General features: G+C 35.1%; 1 protein-coding gene across 6 annotated transcripts in view; it reads right to left on the bottom strand.

Annotated features, from left to right (window-relative positions):
- tox (thymocyte selection-associated high mobility group box) overlaps nucleotides 1–22286 on the bottom strand; it is a 222955-nt gene that overhangs the window by 166336 nt on the left and 34333 nt on the right. Inside the window, exon 3 of one of the 6 annotated variants that reach the window (XM_073920269.1) lies at nucleotides 2295–2554. The exons of the other annotated variants lie outside the window; for them this stretch is intronic. The gene's annotated coding sequence lies outside the window, so the exon portion shown is untranslated. The remainder of the gene's footprint in view (nucleotides 1–2294; nucleotides 2555–22286) is intronic. 6 annotated transcript variants of the gene reach the window in all.

The raw sequence follows: 22286 nt of genomic DNA, 5'->3' as shown, positions 1-22286 counted from the left end.
AAACGGAGGCGGGGCTGCAAACGTTCGCCTATCTGATTGGGGCTTTTCCTCAATATTAAGTAGCCCACACACAGTTCAGTCTCGCATCCTCTTCTTGTAAGTTAAGACTTCGCAAGTTTGATCAAGGCTGCAGTCTCCCCCTTCTCAGTTTGATATGGAAAACATACCGAGGACACGGGTAAATCTTCAAAGGGAACAGTGTACTTTATAACTTCACTTACATCACCTTGGCTACGTTGTTTCACTTTCTCAACAATAAAATGTAAACATGATTTAAGGAACTGCCTATTTTCATTTTAATATTAGCAACTTAACAGACAGCAGAAATGTCGAGGCGTCGTGCTGCATATATGAGCGTCATCTTCACTGTGTGGATATTTATAACAAAACGGAGCCGATAACAACTGCCTCCTTTCAATTTCAGTGAAAATACGAAACGCACCCTCTCTTTTGCTGAATATCAGTTTTAATAATCGATAATTTTAAAAGTATAACATACAATAAGTTTATACATTGTAGGAAATAAAGGCAAGCGATCAGTCAATGTACCTGGATTAATCATTAACTTTGCGCTTAACCAAAACATGTTACCCGTGAACAAGTAACTTAATAGATTCCAATGACCAAAGTCAGGGAATTGGCCTATGTCGTTAGATAAAGACAACAACATGAATGAAATATCACGTTTAGCAAATATAGGGAGATTAGATCCAGCGCGGAGATGCTTGATGAGCAGTCCGACAAGCAGAGCTCTCGTCTGGGTAGAAATGCTGGAGCGCTTGCCCGAGAGTGTGTGTGTGGTCACGTGATGTGCGTTTTCAGCGTTTTGGTGTGGACGGAGAGCTGTTCAGAAACGCTGGGTAAAACGCGAGTGTGGATGCGGATCGTTTTCATTCTACAACGCCGTTTTAAAACTAAAACGCACTAGTGTAAACGGGGCCTCAGTTTCCCCCACAAGTTCAAAGACATGCGCTATAGGTGAATTAGGTAAGCTAAATTCTCTGTAGTGCATGTGTGTGAAAGTGAATGTCTGGGTGTTTCCTAGTGATAGGTTGCAGCAGGAAGGGCATCCGCTGCATCGAACATATGCTGGATATGTTGGTGGTTCATTCCACTGTGGCGACCCCTGATAAATAGAAAAAACTAAGCCGAAAAGAAAATGAATGATTGAATGATTTTTTTAGCACTTAGCTTCATGCAGTTTTCATGCACTTATTTCATGCAATTTGATTGGTGGAATATTCTGTACAGCAGAATGTAGTTTTCCACTATAAAACTTGACAGTTTAAAAAATATGTTGAAATAATGCAACGAGGTAGTTTTAACGAATTTATATGTTACTGACAATGTGTAAAATCCCTGTATTGTATGCCTAGGAAATGTATAGAATGATGGTTTTAGGCAAAGTATGAAATATCAGTTTCTGTAAAGATTTTGCATACTTTTCCTAGGCATTTGATACAATTCCTAGGCATGATACAGAATGACGAGTATCATTTAGGAAAAGTGTCAAAAGAGCTACATTATCTCCCTAATTTGAGTTTTTTACAGATAGGTGAGGTCATTTTATGTGTGCTTACTATTTGCTCTAGTGAAAAAATACTTTAATATCTGAATATTTAAAAACAAGTCTGAATAAATGTTGGAGTAAGTTCATATGTTTTCAGTTTCTTTTTTTAACTAACACTCTTCATTTTAACATTAAGAAGTTTCGATACAGATTATTAAGCTGAAGCTTAACTACAAAATTCAATCACAAATCAAATCACAGTCGCAATATCTGTCAAGCTAATTGCAATTACATAATTTCCCCAAATCGCAGAGCCCTAATGCCGGATTTCACACATTGCCAGTAATATACAGTATACACTATTTCGGTCATAACAGCTCTTGGAGAAACTTAGTATGGTAATGAATATGTATATGCCAACGTTGATGTGTTTGGTCTTCTTTTGAGATCTGCTGTTGCTTTAATTATTAGTGTAGATTAATTACTGTCACTTGCTACTGCCAGGATATTCATAGAGATGCAGTCTGAAAATAAAACACACTGCTTCTGCTAACATAACAAGCATTTAACCCCTGTAGCAGATCTGCGCAAGTGAAGCTCATTAACTACTGAGGCGACAGCAACCAATCACCTACCCAATAGATTTTCATAACAATTATTTATTTTTTTATCTTTGTACCTTTAATATTTATTCATTCATTCATTGTCATCTGCTTTTCCGGGGTCGGGTCACAGAGGCAGCAGTCTTAGGAGAGAACAGACTTCCCTCTCCCCAAACACTTACCCCAGCTCCTCCAGGGAGATCTCGAGGCATTCCCAGGCCAGCCGAAAGACATAGTCCCTCCAGCGTGGGTCTTCCCCAAGGCCTCCTCCTGGTGGGAAACGCTTGGAACACCTCTCTGGTAGGTAGGCATCCAGGAGGCATTCAAAACAGATGCCCAACCCATCTTGGCTGGCTTCTCTCAATGTGGAGGAGCAGCGGCTCTACTCCAAGCTCCTCCCCGGTGACAGAACTCCTCATCATAAGGGTGCTGCCCGGCCAACCTGCGAAGATTACTCATTTCAGCCACTTGTATCCGAGATCTTGTGCTTTCGGTCATGACCCAAAGATGATGACCACAGGTGAGAGAAGGAACGTAGACTGACCAGTAATTGTTGTCTTAAGTTGTATGTAAAATACTTTGAGAAAGTAACCCCTAAAGGCATCATTAGTGTTAGTATTATTAGTATTTACTATTATTATTATTGTTGTTATTATTATTAAAATTATAATGACAGAATTTTGTATTGATTAAAAAACTCTGAGCTTTTTTGTTTCCTTTTTAAAGATCTATTTGGGGTTCCAGAACTAGACTATTAGCTGCTGAGATCATATGAAAGGTAATGTGATATGAATACCTGCGTCACATTCACAGAATCAATGTGGTGAAAATAAGTAGGCAATGAAATTAACATTAATAATCAATCTGTTGTAGACTTTTAAAGTCAAACAGTTAACTTGAAGGCGACGCAGTGGTGCAGGTAGTGCTGTTGGCTCACAGCAAGAAGGTCGCTGGTTCGAACCTCGGCTGGATCAGTTAGCTTTTCTGTGTGGAGTTTGCATGGTTTCCTCGGTGTGCTCCGGTTTCCCCTACACTCCAAGGACATGCTGTACAGGTGAATTGGGTAGGCTTAATTGTCCATTGTGTATGAGTGTGAATGACTGTGTGTGGATGTTTCACAGAGATGGGTTGCAGCTGGAAGGGCATCCGCTGAGTAAAAATATGCTGGATAAGTTGGCGGTTCATTCTGCTGTGGCGACCCCGGATTAATAAAGGGACTAAGCCGAAAAGATAATGAATGATGAATGAACGAGTTAACTTGCATTGGAAGTGGAAAAAACAGCTAATATTTTCTCTATAATTGTTATTGACGTTATGTGAGAAAATGCCATAGCGTCATGCTTAAACATGACATCTCACTCACAATGCTGTGATTATGTGTGGAAGCTACTTAGTTAATGGTCTTTAAAGTTTTATCGCTTAATGTGTTTTATTACTGATATATCTCCAGTACTTCCCACACACATAGATCCAATACATTTAAGACATTTTAGGTTTCAGCATCTTCGCTCTGCCAGTAATACTGCCATTAAACATTGGTTGTATTGAAAGAGAACACATAAAAGACAAGGGGAAAATCAAAATGGTGACTTCATGTGAATATAAGATGTTTAAAGAGGAAAAAGAACATCAGCAGTATAATCAATAGCACATGAATGAAGCTTCCTCATAATCCAAATGGCAATCATACACATTCCCTCTTCAAAACTCGACCACAAAATTGGATTTGAGAAATTCACGAATGGTCGGTTCATTACTTCAGCAGGATTTATTTTGGCAATGTATTTTGCTTTTTAATTGATTTCTGCCTTGATGGTGTGCTGCGTATAACCATGAAATGGCTTTTTTTTTTCTATTTAAATCATTCCGGTGAACATCAAGGAGTTTCTCCAAGCTCTTGAAAAAGCTCTTGAAAAAGCTACAGGACATGTTTATATATCTGTGGGTCTCGAGCTCCAGCCATTTTTATAGGTTACAGTGGTGGACCATAAGGCAGAATATTTATTTCACTATACTTATGTTTCTGTAATTTATGGGTTTTAACCAAATTTATATTTGGTTTTTAAAACCTCCAATTCCTGAGCAAAATATGGTAATTTTTACTCCACAACTGTACATATCACAAAAGCATGGCTGCAAAATTACTTGTACTGCTCTGTGCTCTGCTATACAGTAGGTGTGAGAAAATAATTATGGCTTAATATGAGTGCTGAATGTGGTCCAGATCTCATTTATACTATATATAGAATGCAGGATACTTTTCTAGTGATTGTGATTTAACTATTTGTTCGAAATACAAACCTCCAGAGAGAATATGTGATTTTGGGTACAGATTATTTTCAGTTAAATCTGTTTGTTAATCACACTGAAAAATTCATTTTTGAATTGAACTAATCTGACTTTATACAGTATGTCATAGTGTATACTGAACCACTTTACCTGACCACAGTATTTCAGGCTTATTTTAGCCTGGCAGGACTAGTACCATACTAACGGGGCACAACATTAATTGCTAGGAATTTCACCTTTAATGCGTCATCCTGGTGAAATGACTTGCCTATAAGCATCTGGGATTCTGGACATTTTTAAAAAACTGATAAAGATGCATTTTTTTCATCAGCACTAAATTCTTAGTAATAATAATAATAATAATAATAATAATAATAATAATACCTTTTATGTAGAGGCACCTTTCAAAGCACTCAAGGACACCCTAAATTATATAGTGAACAGACTGCATATTGAGTCAGCAAATCAGTAAAAGCTCTCTTGAACAAGATTCTTCACTGATTCTTCATGATTAACTGATTCAAAAAATAAACCGGTCAGAACGAGTCTCTCGTTAACGATGCAATAATCAAAATAAGCCAGTTAGAAGGAGTCTACATTAAACAATTAAATGCAAGTCTCCATTTAACTATTCTCTGATTGAAACGACCTGGTAAGAGCTGATTCGGCACCTCATTTTACCGATTCCCTTCCTCAAACGCATCCCCGCCACGCTCTTCACTTTCTTCCATGACTCCCCAACGCTCTTCACTTTCTTCCTCCGCGGCTCTCCAACCCTCTTCACTTTCTTACGTGACCCCCACCACTCGCTCTTCACTTTCGTCTGTGACATCCCTCCCCCCCCCTTCACTTTCGTCTGCAACACCTCTCCCTCCTCTGCTGGATCCATTACCCCGATCTGTTCCAGGACCTCGCAATTTACAAATTAAGCACTGGGTAAGAGCAAGTCTCTAGTTAACGGTTCACTGATTAAATGAGCCAGTCAGAATGAGTCTCCATTAGACAATTGAATGCAAGTCTCCATTTAACTATTCTCTGATTAAAATGATTTGGTCAGAGTGAGTCTAGTTAATGATTCACTGATTCAAATTATCCAGACAAAACGAGTTCCCATCAAACAATTGACCGCAAGTCTCCATTTAACTATTCTCTGATTGAAATGATCCGGTTAGGGCGAGTCTCTAGTTAACGATTCACTGATTCAAATGATCCATTCAGACTGAGACTCCCGTTAACGATTTGCACATTCAAATGAACAGTTAAGAACAAGTCTCCATCAAACAATTGACTGCAAGTCTCCATTTAACTATTCTCTGATTAAAATGATCCGGTCAGGGCGAGTCTCTAGTTAACAATTCACTAATTCAAATGATCCATTCAGACTGAGTCTCTCGTTAACGATTCACTGATTCAAATGAACCGTTAAGATCAAGTCTCCATCAAACAATTGACTGCATATCTCCATTTAACTATTCTCTGACTGAAATGATCTGGTCGGAGCAAGTCTCCAGTTGACGATTCACTGAATCAAATGATCCGTTCAGACAGAGTCTTTAATTAACGATTCACTGATTCAAATGATCCATTCAGAGTGAGTCTCTAGGTAACGATTCACTGATTCAATGATCCGTTTAGAGCAAGTCTCTAGTTAATGATTCACTCCCTGCTGAAAAAAACAGCTTAAACCAGCCTAGGCTGGTTGGCTGGTTTTAGCTGGTCGACCTGGCGGGTTTTAGAGGGGTTTTGGCCATTTCCAGGCTGGTTTCCAGCCATTTCCAGCCTGGTCTTAGCTGGTCAGGCTGGGAGATGACCAGCTAAAACCGGCTTGACCAGCTTAGCCAGGCTGGGAGCCCAGCCAAAACCAGCTATGTCCAGCTTAAACCAGGCTGGTCAAGCTGGTTTTAGCTGGATTTAGCTGGTCATTTTCCAGCCTGACCAGCTAAGACCAGGCTGGAAATGGCTGGAAACCAGCCTGGAAAGGGCCAAAACCCCTCTAAAACCAGCCTGGTCGACCAGCTAAAACCAGCCAACCAGCCTGGGCTGGTTTAAGCTGGATTTTTCAGCAGGGCTGAATCAAATGAACCTTTCAGAACGAGTCTCCAGTAAACAAATGACTGCAAGTCTCCATTTAACTATTTTCTGATTGAAATGATCCAGTCAGAGCGAGTCTCCAGTTAACGATTCACTGATTCAAATGAACCGGTCAGAACAAGTCTCCATTTAACTATTTTCTGATTGAAATGATCCAGTCAGAGTCCCAGTTAACGATTTGCTGATTCAATTGATCTGTTCAGAGGGAACCTCCAGTTAAGGATTTACTGATTCAAACGATCCAGACAGTGCAAGCATCCAGCTGCCGATTTACTGAGTCAAACGATCCAGTCAGAATGTTTTATGATTGTGTGTGTCAACCACATTTATACACATTTTGTTTGTAGCATTTTTATAGTAGCTGTAACGTGGCACTTTCTGTTATCTGTCCATTTTAATTATTAGCAGTACTGGCTTAAGTAAGTTTGGTATAGTCAAACAAAATCTTTACTTGCAAAATAAAACATTGATTAATCATTACTTTTAGCGACTGAATTTTTAACTAGTAATTAATGAGTATTTTTGTTTGCCTACTTTCACTTAAGTAAAATTAAAAAGAAGTGCTAATGCTTTTATTTGAGTAATTTTTTATTACTTATTTTACTCGTGTACTTCATCCACCATTGTTTACATTGTCCACAGCATTTACCTCAACATTCAAGGCCATATTTGCAATTAACCTTCTACAAATCAACCACAATACTCCAGTTTTGAGTTTATTGTTGTTTTTATTGATTGTGATTTAGAAATAAGGTTTACGAGAGACTCATAGTAGCTTCTGAATGCTATTCCAGTGTATCGCTGCAGTTATCTTTCTGCTTTATTCTAGATCAGCCTTACAAGAAGAGAATGAGAAGCTAGGATGAACCGCAAAACTCATCCTCCTCTCAATCTATTCCATCTGTCAGTACCAATGAATTGTAGTCTGAATTTTCATGTTGGCAGCAGTCATGTCATTACAGAGAGCCCTGAATTGCTGAACGCCCTGGGCGAAATTTCACGGCTGTTAAAACGAGTCTGCGTATTAACCCTCATTTACTGAAGTCACCACTTTCAACTTACAGTGAATCTTCAAAGAATTATGAGGAATAACGCAACACTGAGATCTTACGCTGGCTTCTGCTTTGATTGGGAGAGATGGTGAACAATAAAAACAGAAGAAGCCGAGTGGATCTGTGCTTCTCGACGACCTGTTGTCGACAGGCTAATTTCGGTTTCTCATTCGTTTTTTTCATCTCTGGTTCTTCCCTCTCAGACAACACATTTAGATAAAAAAAAAATTGAGATAGATGTTTCCTGTGCGGGGTGTCTGTGCGCTTGAACCCCAGACGGGGATGTTATTTGAACGATCCACCTTCATCAGTGCATATATATTGTTTGCTGAGTCTTGGGTTAAGATTGGGCTCCTCAGTTTGTTGTGTCGTGTTTTTTGGAGAGGAACGGCTGTAATGCAGTCCTTGTCCCTGAAATAGGATACACTGGCTGTACGTGTCAGAGATTTCACATTCACGAATCGGTTTGTTCTTTGATCAATGACGCTAACCTCCCTGTGCAGCCTCCAGGTGTGTTCAAATGAGGTGCATTCCACCCCGCTTCTCTGAATAAAAAAGCAATCCTCCCTGTCACTCTTTTTCATTAGAGTGCATTGTGGCACTAAAAGAGAATATTCTGAGTCTGGTGGAAGATGTAAGGAATAAAGATGACTACATTGCAAAGAGTTGATGTTTTATTAATACCACCCTCTCGATATGATAAAAATTCAGCTTTTTTTTTCCTCGCTTGAAAAGGAAGGGTCATGTGAAGTTAGAATCTGCATTGATAAATAATTAATTGCATTTAGAGGTAATGAGGATGCGCACTCACTTCTCCTTTCGCTCTTCCTCTTTGGAAGGGTTAAACTGGCAGCATATTCGGCTTGCACACATGCTACTGCCAGTCATGGTGCAGATGAGCTCTTTAAGCCCATATGAACACAGCTTAACATTAATGTTGTGAAAGCACTTTTTAGCAACATCTGTTGGCAATGTAAGTCATGAAGGATGCAACTGAAGGAAATATAAAGCTCAAATATAGTAATATTTTAATATAAAATCAGGGCAAGTTGTAGCATGTATATATATTTTACAATTGAAAATGTGTTAGTAGCTAGGCATGGGATGTTAACTGTTTTCAAGGTATACCATGGTTTGGAAAAGTCAAGGTTTTAAAACATTAACATTTTTTGCAACACCTTTCCTAAGGTATGTGTATGATTTTTTTATGTATATATATTTTTTATTTTACTTTTTATGACAACAGTTTCTCCAACAGAAAAGATAAATTGTAAATATTTTAATTGTAAAGCAAATCAGTGTTTTTGAAACAAATGAAGACAGCAGAAGTCAATAATTCATTTAGCCTGACATGTTTACTGTTCCAAAATATTTTAAACGTTTCTCAAAATAAACTATACTGTCTTCAAAAGGGAAAAAAGTTTTAGTTTTGACCCAGATATTTAAGAAGAATATATTTTAGAGCAGTAAATCACAATGCCGCAAAACCGGGATATTTTTATCCAAGGTTATGATACAAGCGGAATCCTATACCGGCCCATGCCTCTTTGTAGCTGTATTGTTATATTGACCAAGCACCTTTTGTGACATTGAGTCTATGACAGCTTAGAACCTTGGTGCTTTTGCACCACATCTGTTTTGGAGTCTCTGACCCAAACCCTTCTAGTGCCACCAGCTGTCCACATTTACACTCACATTTCTGTTTATAACTCTTGAATCAGAAAGTCTTAAAACAAAATTACAATTTGACTTTGTGAATATTTTTAAACTTCCCGTAAACTGCCTGATTTTCACAAAAGAAATATGACTCAATCAGGGGTGTGTTTCCGAAAACCATCGTTAGCCAGCTAAAGTCGCAAGTTCCGTCATTACAAACATAGTTTGTTGATTTGGTGATCGTTCTAATGAACATTAGCAAACTGCATCGCAAACTTGTACACTTGAAACTACACCTCTGGAGCTGTAGTTAGAGACATAGTTCCTGGCTGTGTTCTATTCCCAGTTATCTCCCCTATGTCCTAATCGTTTAGAATATTCTAACGTTTAATCTTGGAATGATTTTTTTAAAGCATTAAAGTCATCTTTTTGATGTGTAATTTGCTTTTTAAAGTATTTTTACAGTTCAGCTTTAGCGATCTTCATGTTTACAATTGCACTCTTTTCACAGTGCACTTCGAAAACATTGATGTCATTTTGAACACAGCCATGGCTTATGATGAAAGCTATAGGTGACTTATATTTTAAAATCGGAAATTACATACATCTCCAAAGGTTGTGAAAACAAAAAACATAATATACATTAATGCGTTTAATTTACAGTAGGTTATTTATTAAGTATCTGTACTGTATATGACATAGGCCTGTTGGTTAGAACATTTCTGCAGTGGTTTGAATGCGTCAAATTGTAAAAGTACTTTTCAAAAAATGTAAAACAATATCCTACTTAATATTAATAACAATAATATTTTTAATAATAATAATAATCATCAACATCATCATTAATATTGTTATAATATTATTAAAGATTATTTCATTTCCTAATAAATAATAAATTTTAAATGAAAGTTTTTAATAAATAGCCTCATTATTTATTTATTTATTTATATGATTTATATATGAGATTAGAATACGTGTTAGCTTTTGTAAGTGATTTTATGTTTTAGAATAGAATATGTAATGTTCTCGAAAATTTTTGTAAAAGAAACACAGGCCATTATATGTGCCATTTACATATATTTCAATTAATATGGAAAGCGAGTGCATGTTCTCATCAAAACTAATGTTGTATTTTTGTAATGCATGTGCGTATAAAATAATATAATTTGCACAAATAAATTATGGAGTTCTTCTCTACAGAAGTTGTCACTCCAACCCATTTAGAGCATCATTATGGGCATTTTACGCTATAACTGACATGGTTCAAACGATGGATCAGCGAAAGAGCAACTATGGTTTTGGGAAACACTCGTCACTTTTTCATTCTTTTCCCAAATGATGCATCATACTATGATAGTTCATCTACGAGTTACAACGTTGTTTGGGAAACACATCCCAGTTTAGACATGGCCATGGACCATGTCGGACATTTTAAATGTTGGTCACTTTTATACAATACTAATTTTACATTTTGTTACAAAACTCATTAGATGTCTTTGGCATTATGTCGTAAGTTATTCAAAAAGATCTAAAGCTACAATGAAATTGTTTTTAAAAAATGCTAATGGTAATGTGTCTGGTCTTTACAGATATCATGAGCATGCAGGCAAGATTGATGACAATTATTGTATGCTATAAATGGATAACCTTCTCTTCATTATTAGTATAATTTGCACTTAAGATCAAGTTGACAGATGAAAGAGCTTTCATTTACTGCATCTGTAAAGCTGAAAAAAACTGCATCAAAACCTGTCTCTTTGCAAAACTTTGACTCATTTTCAATAATAGTTCAAATTAGGTAAATTAAAAATGTGAACAGAAAATATGCCTTATGACAATTCTGCAAAAACTCTCACATATTAGAAAACATAGTTCCCCCTCAGTTGATCACTACGAGTTTATGTTAAGTTGATCGATTAGGAGATTTGCCAGTTGATCAACTCGACATAAAAATCTCTGATTCCTTCGTCTTTCACTTGCATCTCAATTTAACATCTTACTTTCATGTGCTTTAGGAATTTTGCAGAAACAATGCTTAATGGTAATGCCAAGAAAATGAATACATTTTGAAAACGTGCATAAAAAACATCACGCACATTTACTGAATAATTCCAAGATTTGCATCTAACAAAGTCTTGCTATTTTGCTTTAACAGATCATGTAATAACAAAAAATAGGCGCAATGGAACAGGAATAATAAACAAATCTGCGCACTGACCACACTGCACAACATCTGAAATGTTTTTGGTCTTTTTAAAATCCTTTAGCCAAAATCTGTCATCAAAATTATCTGGTAGTATTACCAAACATTAATTTGACTCAGTCTTGTGGCTCCAAACACTGGTTATGACTGAATTCATTGTGTTTCATCTTCTGAAGCACAAATCATTTATTACAAAATAAAAAAGGTACAACGTGGCTTCTCCTACAATAGCAAATTCCATTTTTCTTTTTGTTATTCGCGACGAGATGATCCCAAGGTTCCCATAATCCTGGACAAGGCTGTATCCTGAGCAGCTGCTGTGGTGGTCATGAGTGGAGAGCATGAGACTGATTCCTGTGACGCTCCAGGTACAGATGAGTCTCGCTGACATCCAGCTTTTCCAGTCAACAGCGCCTAGACTGCAGCTCTGCACAAGATGTTTGGTCATATGAGAAATGGTCGTGCCAAACTGAGCCTGGTTTCTCTCAAGGTTTTTTAATTCTTCACTTTCACCAATTGATGAAGTTTTTTCCTCGTCACTGTAGCCACTGGCTTGCATGGTTTGGGACCTGTGGAGCTGCTCATTGAAGGATTTGCTCTTCAGATTTTTAAACTCTGAAAACTGGACCAACACTGAATACAATTTACTACAATCTTCAATGTGAAGCTGCTTTGACACAATCTACATTTTAAAAGCTCTATAAAAATAAAGGTTAATTGAATTGAATTGAATATTTGGTGCCAGAATTTCAGGAAGTGACGATTGTCTTCTCTTTGACACATTGGGTTAATATTAATATTTTTATGCAATATTCCAGTTTTATGTATAAGTCTAATTTGCATCCTTGGATGAAAACATAGCTAGTGCTATCAGGCTAACATCAGCATTTTTCAGTCAAAAGTGATAAACCATCAAATTACTAGCATTTACTACACTGTAAAAAATTCTATAAACACTTAGTCATGATAACATATGTTTTAGGTTATTGTAACTCATTAAGTTAACCATGCTCTAACTTATTTTAAATTTTAAGCAAGCTGTTTTAGGTCAGTTTAGCATGATATAACTTCAATGGACTCATACGGTTAATCTGATTAAGCTTAAAAATTTAAGGCAAGCAGGAGTTTTGTACAGTGAACTTTTACTTAAATTATGTTATGCCTTTATTTTAAACTCATTTTGCCTTGCAGCTTAAGGCAATATCATTTAGAATATATTTGTATTCTTATGTTTCTATGTGGTGGAAAGAGTACTGAAAAATCATACTCAAGTAAAAGTACCATTACTTGCCTAAAATGTAGTGCAAGTAGAGTAAAAATATCTGTTGTAAATATTACTCAAAGTGTAAGTAAAAGTAGCTCTTTTAAAAGTACTTAAGAGTAGTGAGTAGTGAGTATCACACTGTGAAAAGCTGATGCATTTACATGTAATTTGTGGATGTGTGTAAACGTAATATTCTGTAATGCATTTAGTTATTGCCCAGAAGGCACACAACGTCATTAGACGTAATATCAGGTTAGATTTAGGTTGTAATGTCAAGTGACCAAAATTCAATGACTAGCCAGTGTCTAAAGACAATGTTATTGGATGTCCAATAATGTCTTCAAATGACATTGATAATTGGTTGATTTGGTTGTTAGAAAATTACCAAAATCCAACGTCAAGGCAACATCTCAAACCAAAGTCATATTGATGTCAAATACTGACATTTATTCATCAGGTATGGCAACCAAAATCCAACGTCTGATAGACGTCATAGTGGAAATGTCCACACCACGTCAAGCTGTTACATCATTAGACGTTGATATTGACCTTATTCTAAAATGCGGAAGTGCGCCTGTTTTCGCGATTGTCTTAGAACTTCCGATTCAGTCGCCTATGGGAGAAATGACTAGGAATAATAAACGGCAGAAAATGGCCAAACTACTTGCTCAACAAACAAATGTTTGCATGACTACACAGACCAAGTAGCATAATATAATAAGAAAATATTAAATTGCAACATCAAGCAGCGTAACGAGCAGTTGTTAACGTCAAAAAATGAATGGAAGTGAATGTGACCGGAAGTCGCGAGACAAAAAGATTCAAATCGCAGCGCCCGCTCGACAGCTGAGAATAAGGTGAATATGGTTGGTCATTAGACATTGATGTTGCCCTGACGTTGAGTTCTGACATTTCGTTTCCAAACAAAATGCAATGTCCCTAAGAAGCTAGGGTACAACGTCAATCTGACGTCATGTTTATGTTTTGTGCCTGCTAAGTATTTAAGGCCATTTCGGTCATCATACAGTAAACATCTGTCATCTTCTCATCAGTGACATGCATCTAAACAGTCTCCAGGTCAATGCGCGTAAAGATTTTGGACATCTTGGACACGTTTAATGCTTCCAAACAGTTTGTTGCCATTATAATGCATCCATGTGTTGAGGTGGTTCATTAAGATGTGTTTTACTTTCTACAGTATGTGCGATTTGACTGGACAGGAATCACAGGACTGATTTTTCTAATCCCCACAGACAGGAAAAAATAAAGTAGTGACTGCAGGTTGAAGGAAAGTAGTGGAGTAAAAGTACAGATACAGGACTCAAAATGTACTCAAGGGAAAGTTAAAAGTACACATTTTTAAAACTACATAGTAAAGTACAATTCCTGAGAAAAACTATTCAATTACTGCAATTTGAGGATTTGTAATTTGTTACTTTACACCACTGTCCCAACAATGTAATTGTGCTCTGCCAAAAATAGCTATAAAATCCAGAAATACAATAATGTTAAGATAAATATATGAACCTATTACATAAATGAATCCCATATAGCCTATATACAGTATATTCATGCATTCATCTCAGAAATATATAGCCCAGTGTGTCTTTTAACAAACAGTCAAAGCACTGGAGCACCAGCACAGGAGGAGAGGAAATATACTGTCCAAACATGCTCTAAATATCTTGCAGATCAGCTTGAAATATCTGGCCTCTATATTTATGTTGAAAGGCCTTCACAGTTTTTCAAATACCTTGTACCTTTCCAATCACAGAGTTGTAATCCTAATTCCTTCTCCTTTTAAAACAGACAGAAAGAGAAAGTGTGTGGTTTCGCATTCCTCCAGGATTTCTAATAGCACACTGCTCTGCCAAACCCAAAATTGGTGCTTTACTTACATGCCATTGGGTTCAGCTCAAATGATGTCCAAAGGCTGTCCTATATACCTCACTGTATCCTGCAATTACCAAAGATTAATATATGACTTCATTTTCCTCTTTTCTTTCTGGGTAATTCTGGGACCAGAGCCAGCAGCACAGTTTCCTTTTGACTCAAAGACATCATTCAGTCTCTGTTTACACTTGTTTTATAAGGGGAAAAAAAAACCTTCTCAAAGCAGCCATCCCTCTCTCTGCATTTTTCCCTGCTCTCTAACATAATTAATAGAAAATTGCCTCTATCTATCATTTGAATGTAATCGCATTCATGGGGGAATTTTCATGAAGATAAATACAGAAATAATTCACAGTTGATCTCAAGGTCAGTCAAAATGACTTGGAGGAAACTTTGCAGGCAGGTGAAATTGGCCTTAATTTGCTGTTGTGCGTTGAGGGCTTTGTCTCGTGGTCATTTTCAGTAGCCACACGTGTGATATTATTACAGTAGACAGAAACATTATGGCCATGGAGAGCTGTAATTGTATACGGCAGGGTGTGTTTGTAACACAAGCTTACTTTGCATTAGCCGGAATCAAAGCAGACAGCTAAAGGTGACTCATTTGCAAACAGTGAGACACAGACTGTCACTGACTACTGGATACAACACATTTTTACGATAATAATTGGGTACATGTGTGTGGGGGGATCACCTTTTTTCCATTACTAATAATGTCCCTATTATACCAATATACATTTGAACACACACTGATAAAAACTGTTTACGTAGGTAAAAGGAAATCCAACTACAACTGCTAATTTTAATGATTAAACAGAAAACGCAAGACTAATCACTGGACAATTGTCCTGTGTCCTTCCTACAGATTCTATGTATTATATATACAATTGAAGTCAGAATGTTTAGTCCGGAGAAAGTCTTTCTATTATAAGTTATTGTATAACGATGGTCTGTTCTGTAGGCTATTAAATATATATATATATATATATATATATATATATATATATATATATATATATATATATATATATATATATATATATATATATATATATATATATATATATATATATATATAGCTTGAAGGGGCTAATAATTTTGTCCTTAAAATGATGTTTAAAAAAATTCAAAACTGCTTTTATTCTAGCCAAAATAAAACAAATAAGACTTTGTCCAAAAGAAAAAATATAAAATATTATCAGACATACTGTGAAAATGTTCTTGGTCTGTTTATAATCATTAGGGAAATATTTAAAAAAGAACAAAAAGTTCAAAGGGGGGGCTAATAATTCTGAGTCAACTATATATATATATATATATATATATATATATATATATATATATATATATATATATATATATATATGGAAACATTTTGGCCATGTATATATATATATATGGAAACATTATGGCCATGTATATATATATATATATATATATATATATATATATATATATATATATATATATATATATATATAAATTTCTTATATGAGACTATTTACCTAGTAAAACTTCATAATAAGTATAATTTTTTGTATTAGATGATGCTTCGAAAGTGAACTAATAATGAAAAATGTCTAAACATTACATAACCTTAGAGTTATAAGGTTCTACCTGACATTTTTTCTGAAAATGTAGTTATTGACATATTCTTATTAAATGACTTATTTACAATATGGGATGTTTTTTATAAGTTGTTTACATTTTAGGACTTTTTATTAAAAAACTAATGTTACACACATACTGTTTGCCATGGAATGCAAAAACTTTGTAGCTCATTATCTCAAAATCATTCAGAACGCAGATAGAACCTTATAATTCCAAGGTTAGTGTAAGTTCATTAAATGTACTGTTCATTTATAGTACCATAACTAATATTAACAGGTACAAATATCGAGATTAAACATAGTTGCTCATTTTAAATAATTAGTAAGGAATAATTGACAACATGCCATTGAACTATTGAAAAATTATCCCCACCTTGAAGTAATGCTTATTTTCTAATAATTCAGCAGACTAGAGTACCACACTACCATGTTTAAAGACATTCTCTACATTATTTATTTGAATTTAAAAGACAGTCAGGTTTTCAATACTAAAAATGCTCATAAAAATATACATTGCTACTTGCTACAGTAATGAAGGCTTGAAGCAGTAATAGGAGAGAAAGAGACAGATAAGTGTCTGGGAGCAGTTTTTGTACTAATCCAAAAAAATTAATTTACAGTAACTGCTTAAAGAACTGTGATGTTACTACCTCGATACTTACAGATTTGCATGTAGTTTTACATATCTATTTAATGAGTCACAGGACAAAATATAGATTCAAAAATAGTTTTAGTACATTTTCACTTCCGTGTTTGTGCAAGTTGGTGTCTGTAAATCTGGCCACACTTAAAGCAATGCATTTACTAACATGAACCAAGTATGAACATTACTTGTACAGCATATTTTGCGCATAGTTCAACATTTATTTATGTAATATTAAACTGCAAATTCATCCTTGAAAATATTAATGCACTGTGAGTTAACTAATAAACTAATGAACATTATTTTCATTAACTAACATGCTGTAATACATGTTTTGTTCATGCTAGTAAATGCATTCACGAACATTAACTAATACAAACTTAATGTAAATTGTTATCTAAGAAATCTAATATGTAATATAATATTTATCTTTTTGCTTCATTTTCTGTTATCCTGAAATCATCCAGTGCAGTAATATGAAACTGTACTGTGGTCAAGACCTGCTATAAAGTACTTTAGTTGATCGTTTCCATAAAAAACTAATTGCACAGCTTAGAATGCTCAATCAGTCAATCAGAATTAAACAATCAACAGCCCAAACCTGTTGATAAGGAATAACTGATTCTGATCTAATGAAAAAAAACAATGCACACCCAATATGACAAAGTCACAACACAAAGGCCAGAATATTTTTTTCTAGGTGAATTATCTTCTAATAAACCAACAGACTGGAATATATTATTTTGCTTATGCTGTACTTTCCACTGATTATATGTTGCATTTCAAAACATCTGTCAGTTCTTGCTCCTTCACGTAGGACTATTTATTTTTGTCTAATTTAAAGCCTCCAAGATAAATTCCAAAACATAATTTTAAAGCTAATGACAGACTAATGCATTTACTAATGCACTTATTATAGAGATAGGCTGCGTCTGAAATCCCATACTTCCCGACCATATAGTATTTGAGCGGAGTAGTGTCCGAATTTATAGTATTTTAAAAAAGTACGCAAAAAAATCATGTGACTTCGAGAAACGGAGGTCAAAACATGACCTCTCTGTACAGAAATGTATAATACGGACCAATTGCAAGCTTTTTTTTTTAAAAGTCTAATCATCCTCTTTAATCCCTTCCTTTTTCGCAGTACCGTACGTCAGAATTTTGCATGCTCAAACAGTGTGACTATGGACTGGAGTCTCTGCTAATGAGCTGATGATCTGAATTAGGTGTGTTTGGTTAAGGAGAGTTGGTGGTGCTCCAGCAATGTGGTTGAGAAACACTGCTTTACATACTTTTCTAAAAGTAGTAGATTCAAATTCAAATGTAGTGCCTACTTGAGTAGTATGCGGTTTCAGACAGAGCAATAATGTCTTTATTTTTGGGGGCTGTTGTAGGATGTAAAATAATTTGAAACATCTAAAATAATGGTGTAGTGATATGGAACTGTGATGTGGTCAAGACCTGCCTGGAACCAAAGAGCATAGAACCACCAAGAGGCAACACTTTAGTGCGATTTGGGAAACTAAATGTAGCTAGTGTCACGCAGCAGCCATTTTGGAATTAAAATTCCAATAGAACAACAGCATATAGCATCAAATAAACTATTAAAGGTGCTGATGACTGTAATAGTAAGTGTTGTATTGTTGTCTTTCAGGTTGTATCTCAATTTTAATGTACTTTTTAAATAAATAAATAAAAGACAAAGCAGCTGCTTGCCATCGCGACAGCAATAAGATCCAATGGATGGCCGATCGCTTTCACTCCAAAATGGTGGAATCTGCTGGGCGCTGCTGTTGCAATGAGACATTCTATTGAGTGTTGCCTCTTGGTGATTATAAACTCTTTGCTGGAAGTACTTTAGCAGTGCATTTATCAAAAAAATAATTTCAAACAAAAACAAAATTAACCAATCAGAATCCAGCATCCAACAGCCCCCTGGTATAGTCAAGATGAAAACATGTCTTCACCTTGGAATTTTAAGTTACTGTCTGCATTCTAAATAGTTTTGAGATTTTGAGCTATACTCTAAATGTAAAATATCAAAATCCTCTTAACTTGGCAAATTGGGGTAAAATAAAAACAGCGCAAATGCAGATAGAATCTTCTAATTCCAAAGTCATTTTCCATTTGGAATTATAAGGTTCTGTCTGGCAGATCATTAATTAAGCATTACTTTTCAAGAAATACAATCAGTTTGCTTATAAATGTAATTAAAAATAAATAAATTGATGTTGTAACAAAAAGTTACAGTTTTGCTACTTATAACATTTATTTAATGTTTTAGGATGATTTTCTTTGGTTCAAATTAGGCAAATGAGGCTGTGCTAAATATTTTGTCAAGTGCAGCTGTTAATTCTATATAATTCATATGTTTATTGAATTATATGCTTAATATTATTTATTGTATGCCCTATGAATTCAAGGCTTAATATCAAATTCAAAGACTTTCAGAGAAAACAGACAATGAGCAAATGAGTTTAATAAACACTGAAAAATGTTTCATTGACTATATATACACAAATAAAAATATTGCACATTTAATATATTACATTTTTAGTTTCTGTTTTTTTTCAACAATGTAAAATTGAACATTTCATATCAGAGTCAAAAATGCTTCTAAATCATCACATTTACACAAATCTATTCCGTTTCAGGCTTCATCTCAATTTTGTGTGGTGCGGCATTATTTAGTCGACTCTGATTTTGTGTTTCTCTCTGGTCTTTCCTGCTGTCAATGAAGCAGTCAGGCAGATTGACAAAGAAAGCTGAGTCTGATTGGTCCTCATGCATGCATTTGAAATGCTGTTTGGCTGACAGAAAAGACCTTGTAGGGCCAAACTAGAGTTTGAATTTGTTGATAAAACCTTTTTGTTTTTTGTTTTCATAAAAATGTTTAAACTGTAAACAACTTATAAAAAGAACATCACATAATGTAAATCTGTCATTTAGTAAGAGTATGTCAATAACTCAATTTTTACTAAAATGTCAGAGAGAACCTTATAATTCTAAGGTGACGATGTGGTATTTTTTATTTTCTGTTTGTGTAAACAACTTTTTAAAAAAGCTTTTACAAATTGTGTTACATTTATCTTAGTCTATATTGAAAGAAACATATAATTTTTAAAAATACATTAAAAGTCAGTATTTTCCTGATTTCATCACTTTACATTCATTTTAATCCAATAAAAATGTGTTTTTGCACAAACAACAACATGCTGCCTTTTCTCAGTAAGGCCTTTTTTATGAACAATATAAAGCTGCCTTTATGTTTTATGAAGGGGCCCGTCCTATGGGGACTGAAACCCCCTGGAGTAACACACTGCAGAGACCACCGTTACCATGGTAATTTCCCTGCAACTCTACCTGTACTTCAGAATTAATTGTGCAGTGCAAGAAATCAATTTGCAGATGTGCAGGTTTCATTGTGCTTTCATTTCATCTGTACTTCATCAGCATCAGCAAAAACACTGAAAGACTCATTCTGATCAAACTTCCAAGGACAAAAAAATAAAAAGCTAAATGTTGTGTCACTCTTTCATTAAGGGTAAAATTAGCTTCATAGGACAAGAATAAAAGGCTCTTTTTTATAACATGGGATGGGCAAAATGTATAGTCAAGCAGTTTCTGAATGAGCTACAGAAAATGAAAGGTCATGTGCATATGTCACTGATTCATTCAAAACGTCTATTTTTATTTGCCAGCTCTTATATGGGCCTTTATTAGCTGATCATATTGGGAATTATCTCCAATGATGAAGTGCACATTATAAATCAGCACTATCTCTGTCATGATTACCAATATAATGGACCATTGTACATGAGCCGTGCCTGCAGTAAATGATGACTGTGTTTACAAAATCAAATGTAGTTTTATTTTAATGAGTGTCTTCAGAAACAATTTTTGTTATGCTAGTGGAAAGTTTCCTCTCATCCTGATAGCAATCATTAAATTAAGTGATCTAAATATATTTATATCTATGTGTTTATACATATATGAACAAATTATGATATATTTTTTTCTGGCATATATTACAGTTAGAATCGTTAACCCTTCTCACTTATTATTAGACTTGTCATTGATCATAGTTGTAAGAGCAACAAATAATAACTTGACTTCTAGTAGATCATTTGTAAAAGTGTCAGTGTTGAGCTGCATCCCAATCATCACAAATACTGCAGAAGACCTATTGGAACCCACATGGACCCAAGATTCTCATAGAAATCAGTCAAGTTTAGTGAAGGAAAAATCATGGTTTGGGGATACAGTAAGTATGGAGGCATGCGAGAGTGGATGCAAAATCAACAGCCTGAGGTTTCAGGACATTTGTGCTGCCCTTTACATTACAAGCCACAGGAGAGGGCAAATGCTTAAGCAGGATAGCGCTCCTCATACTTCAGCCTCCACATCAAAGTTCCTGAAAGCAAAGAAGGTCAATGATCTCCAGGATTGGCCTGCCCAGAAACCAGATTTGAACATTATTGAGCATGTCTTTGGTAAGATGGAGGAGACATTGAAGATGAATCCAAAGAATCTTGATGAGAGTCCTGCAAGAACGCTTTCTTTACCATTCCATTAATAAGATATTTCAGTCATTGCAGAGATGAATGGATGCAGTCCTCCAAGAGTCATACAAAATATTAATTATTTTTCCACTGCATCACGGATACATTACAAAGTCAGACCTTACTTTCCAAATTAAATCATTAAAAATCAAGGCATGATCATATGTTATTTGGTTAAAATAAGCGTAATGTAGAGGCCTTTACCTTTCATATAAGCCTCTTTAGAGAGCAAATGATCAACTAGAAAAGACTACTAGTACTAGCTAAAACTTGAGACAGACGATAAAACTGTCAGATATATTTTACCAGCATACATGTGAACATACATGTTTTATACGCATATGGACATATTTTACAGGCATATGTGAACATGTATGTTCATATATATATGAACGTTTTTCTGGCATATATGAACATATATTTATCTGGCATATATGTGTATATGTGTTTTATACATAAATGAACATATTTTTCTGACACATTTGTATACATATATGTTTTGCAAATATTTAAACAGTTTAATGGTTTAATGTACATGCATATGCAATATATATTTATGTATATTTTAATATTCTACTGAAGTCCAAGACCAAGAAAAGTTCATTCAATCATAATATTCAGTATAAAAATTACAATAGGCTGTTATAAATGCCAGAATAGTTTTTTTTATTTCATAACTCCTTCTTGCAGAAAGGATTATGTCATCGGAACGTTCATGGATGCGGTTCAGACAGAGAATTGCAGGCAATATCAATAATCTACCTTCTTTTTTAAAGTTAGGTATTTACAAACACATTACAAACAGTTCTATAGAGTTTCATCTATGGTGAATTTTATGTGGTGTGGTGATGGTTTCTAACGTACGTTTATGTGTTCAAGGGACATGGTTTTGAATGGCAATTTGCATGGGA

This window comes from Danio rerio, chromosome 2, assembly GCF_049306965.1.
Source record: "Danio rerio strain Tuebingen ecotype United States chromosome 2, GRCz12tu, whole genome shotgun sequence".
Taxonomy (NCBI): domain Eukaryota; kingdom Metazoa; phylum Chordata; class Actinopteri; order Cypriniformes; family Danionidae; genus Danio; species Danio rerio.
This window is presented reverse-complemented; position numbering and strand designations above follow the sequence as displayed.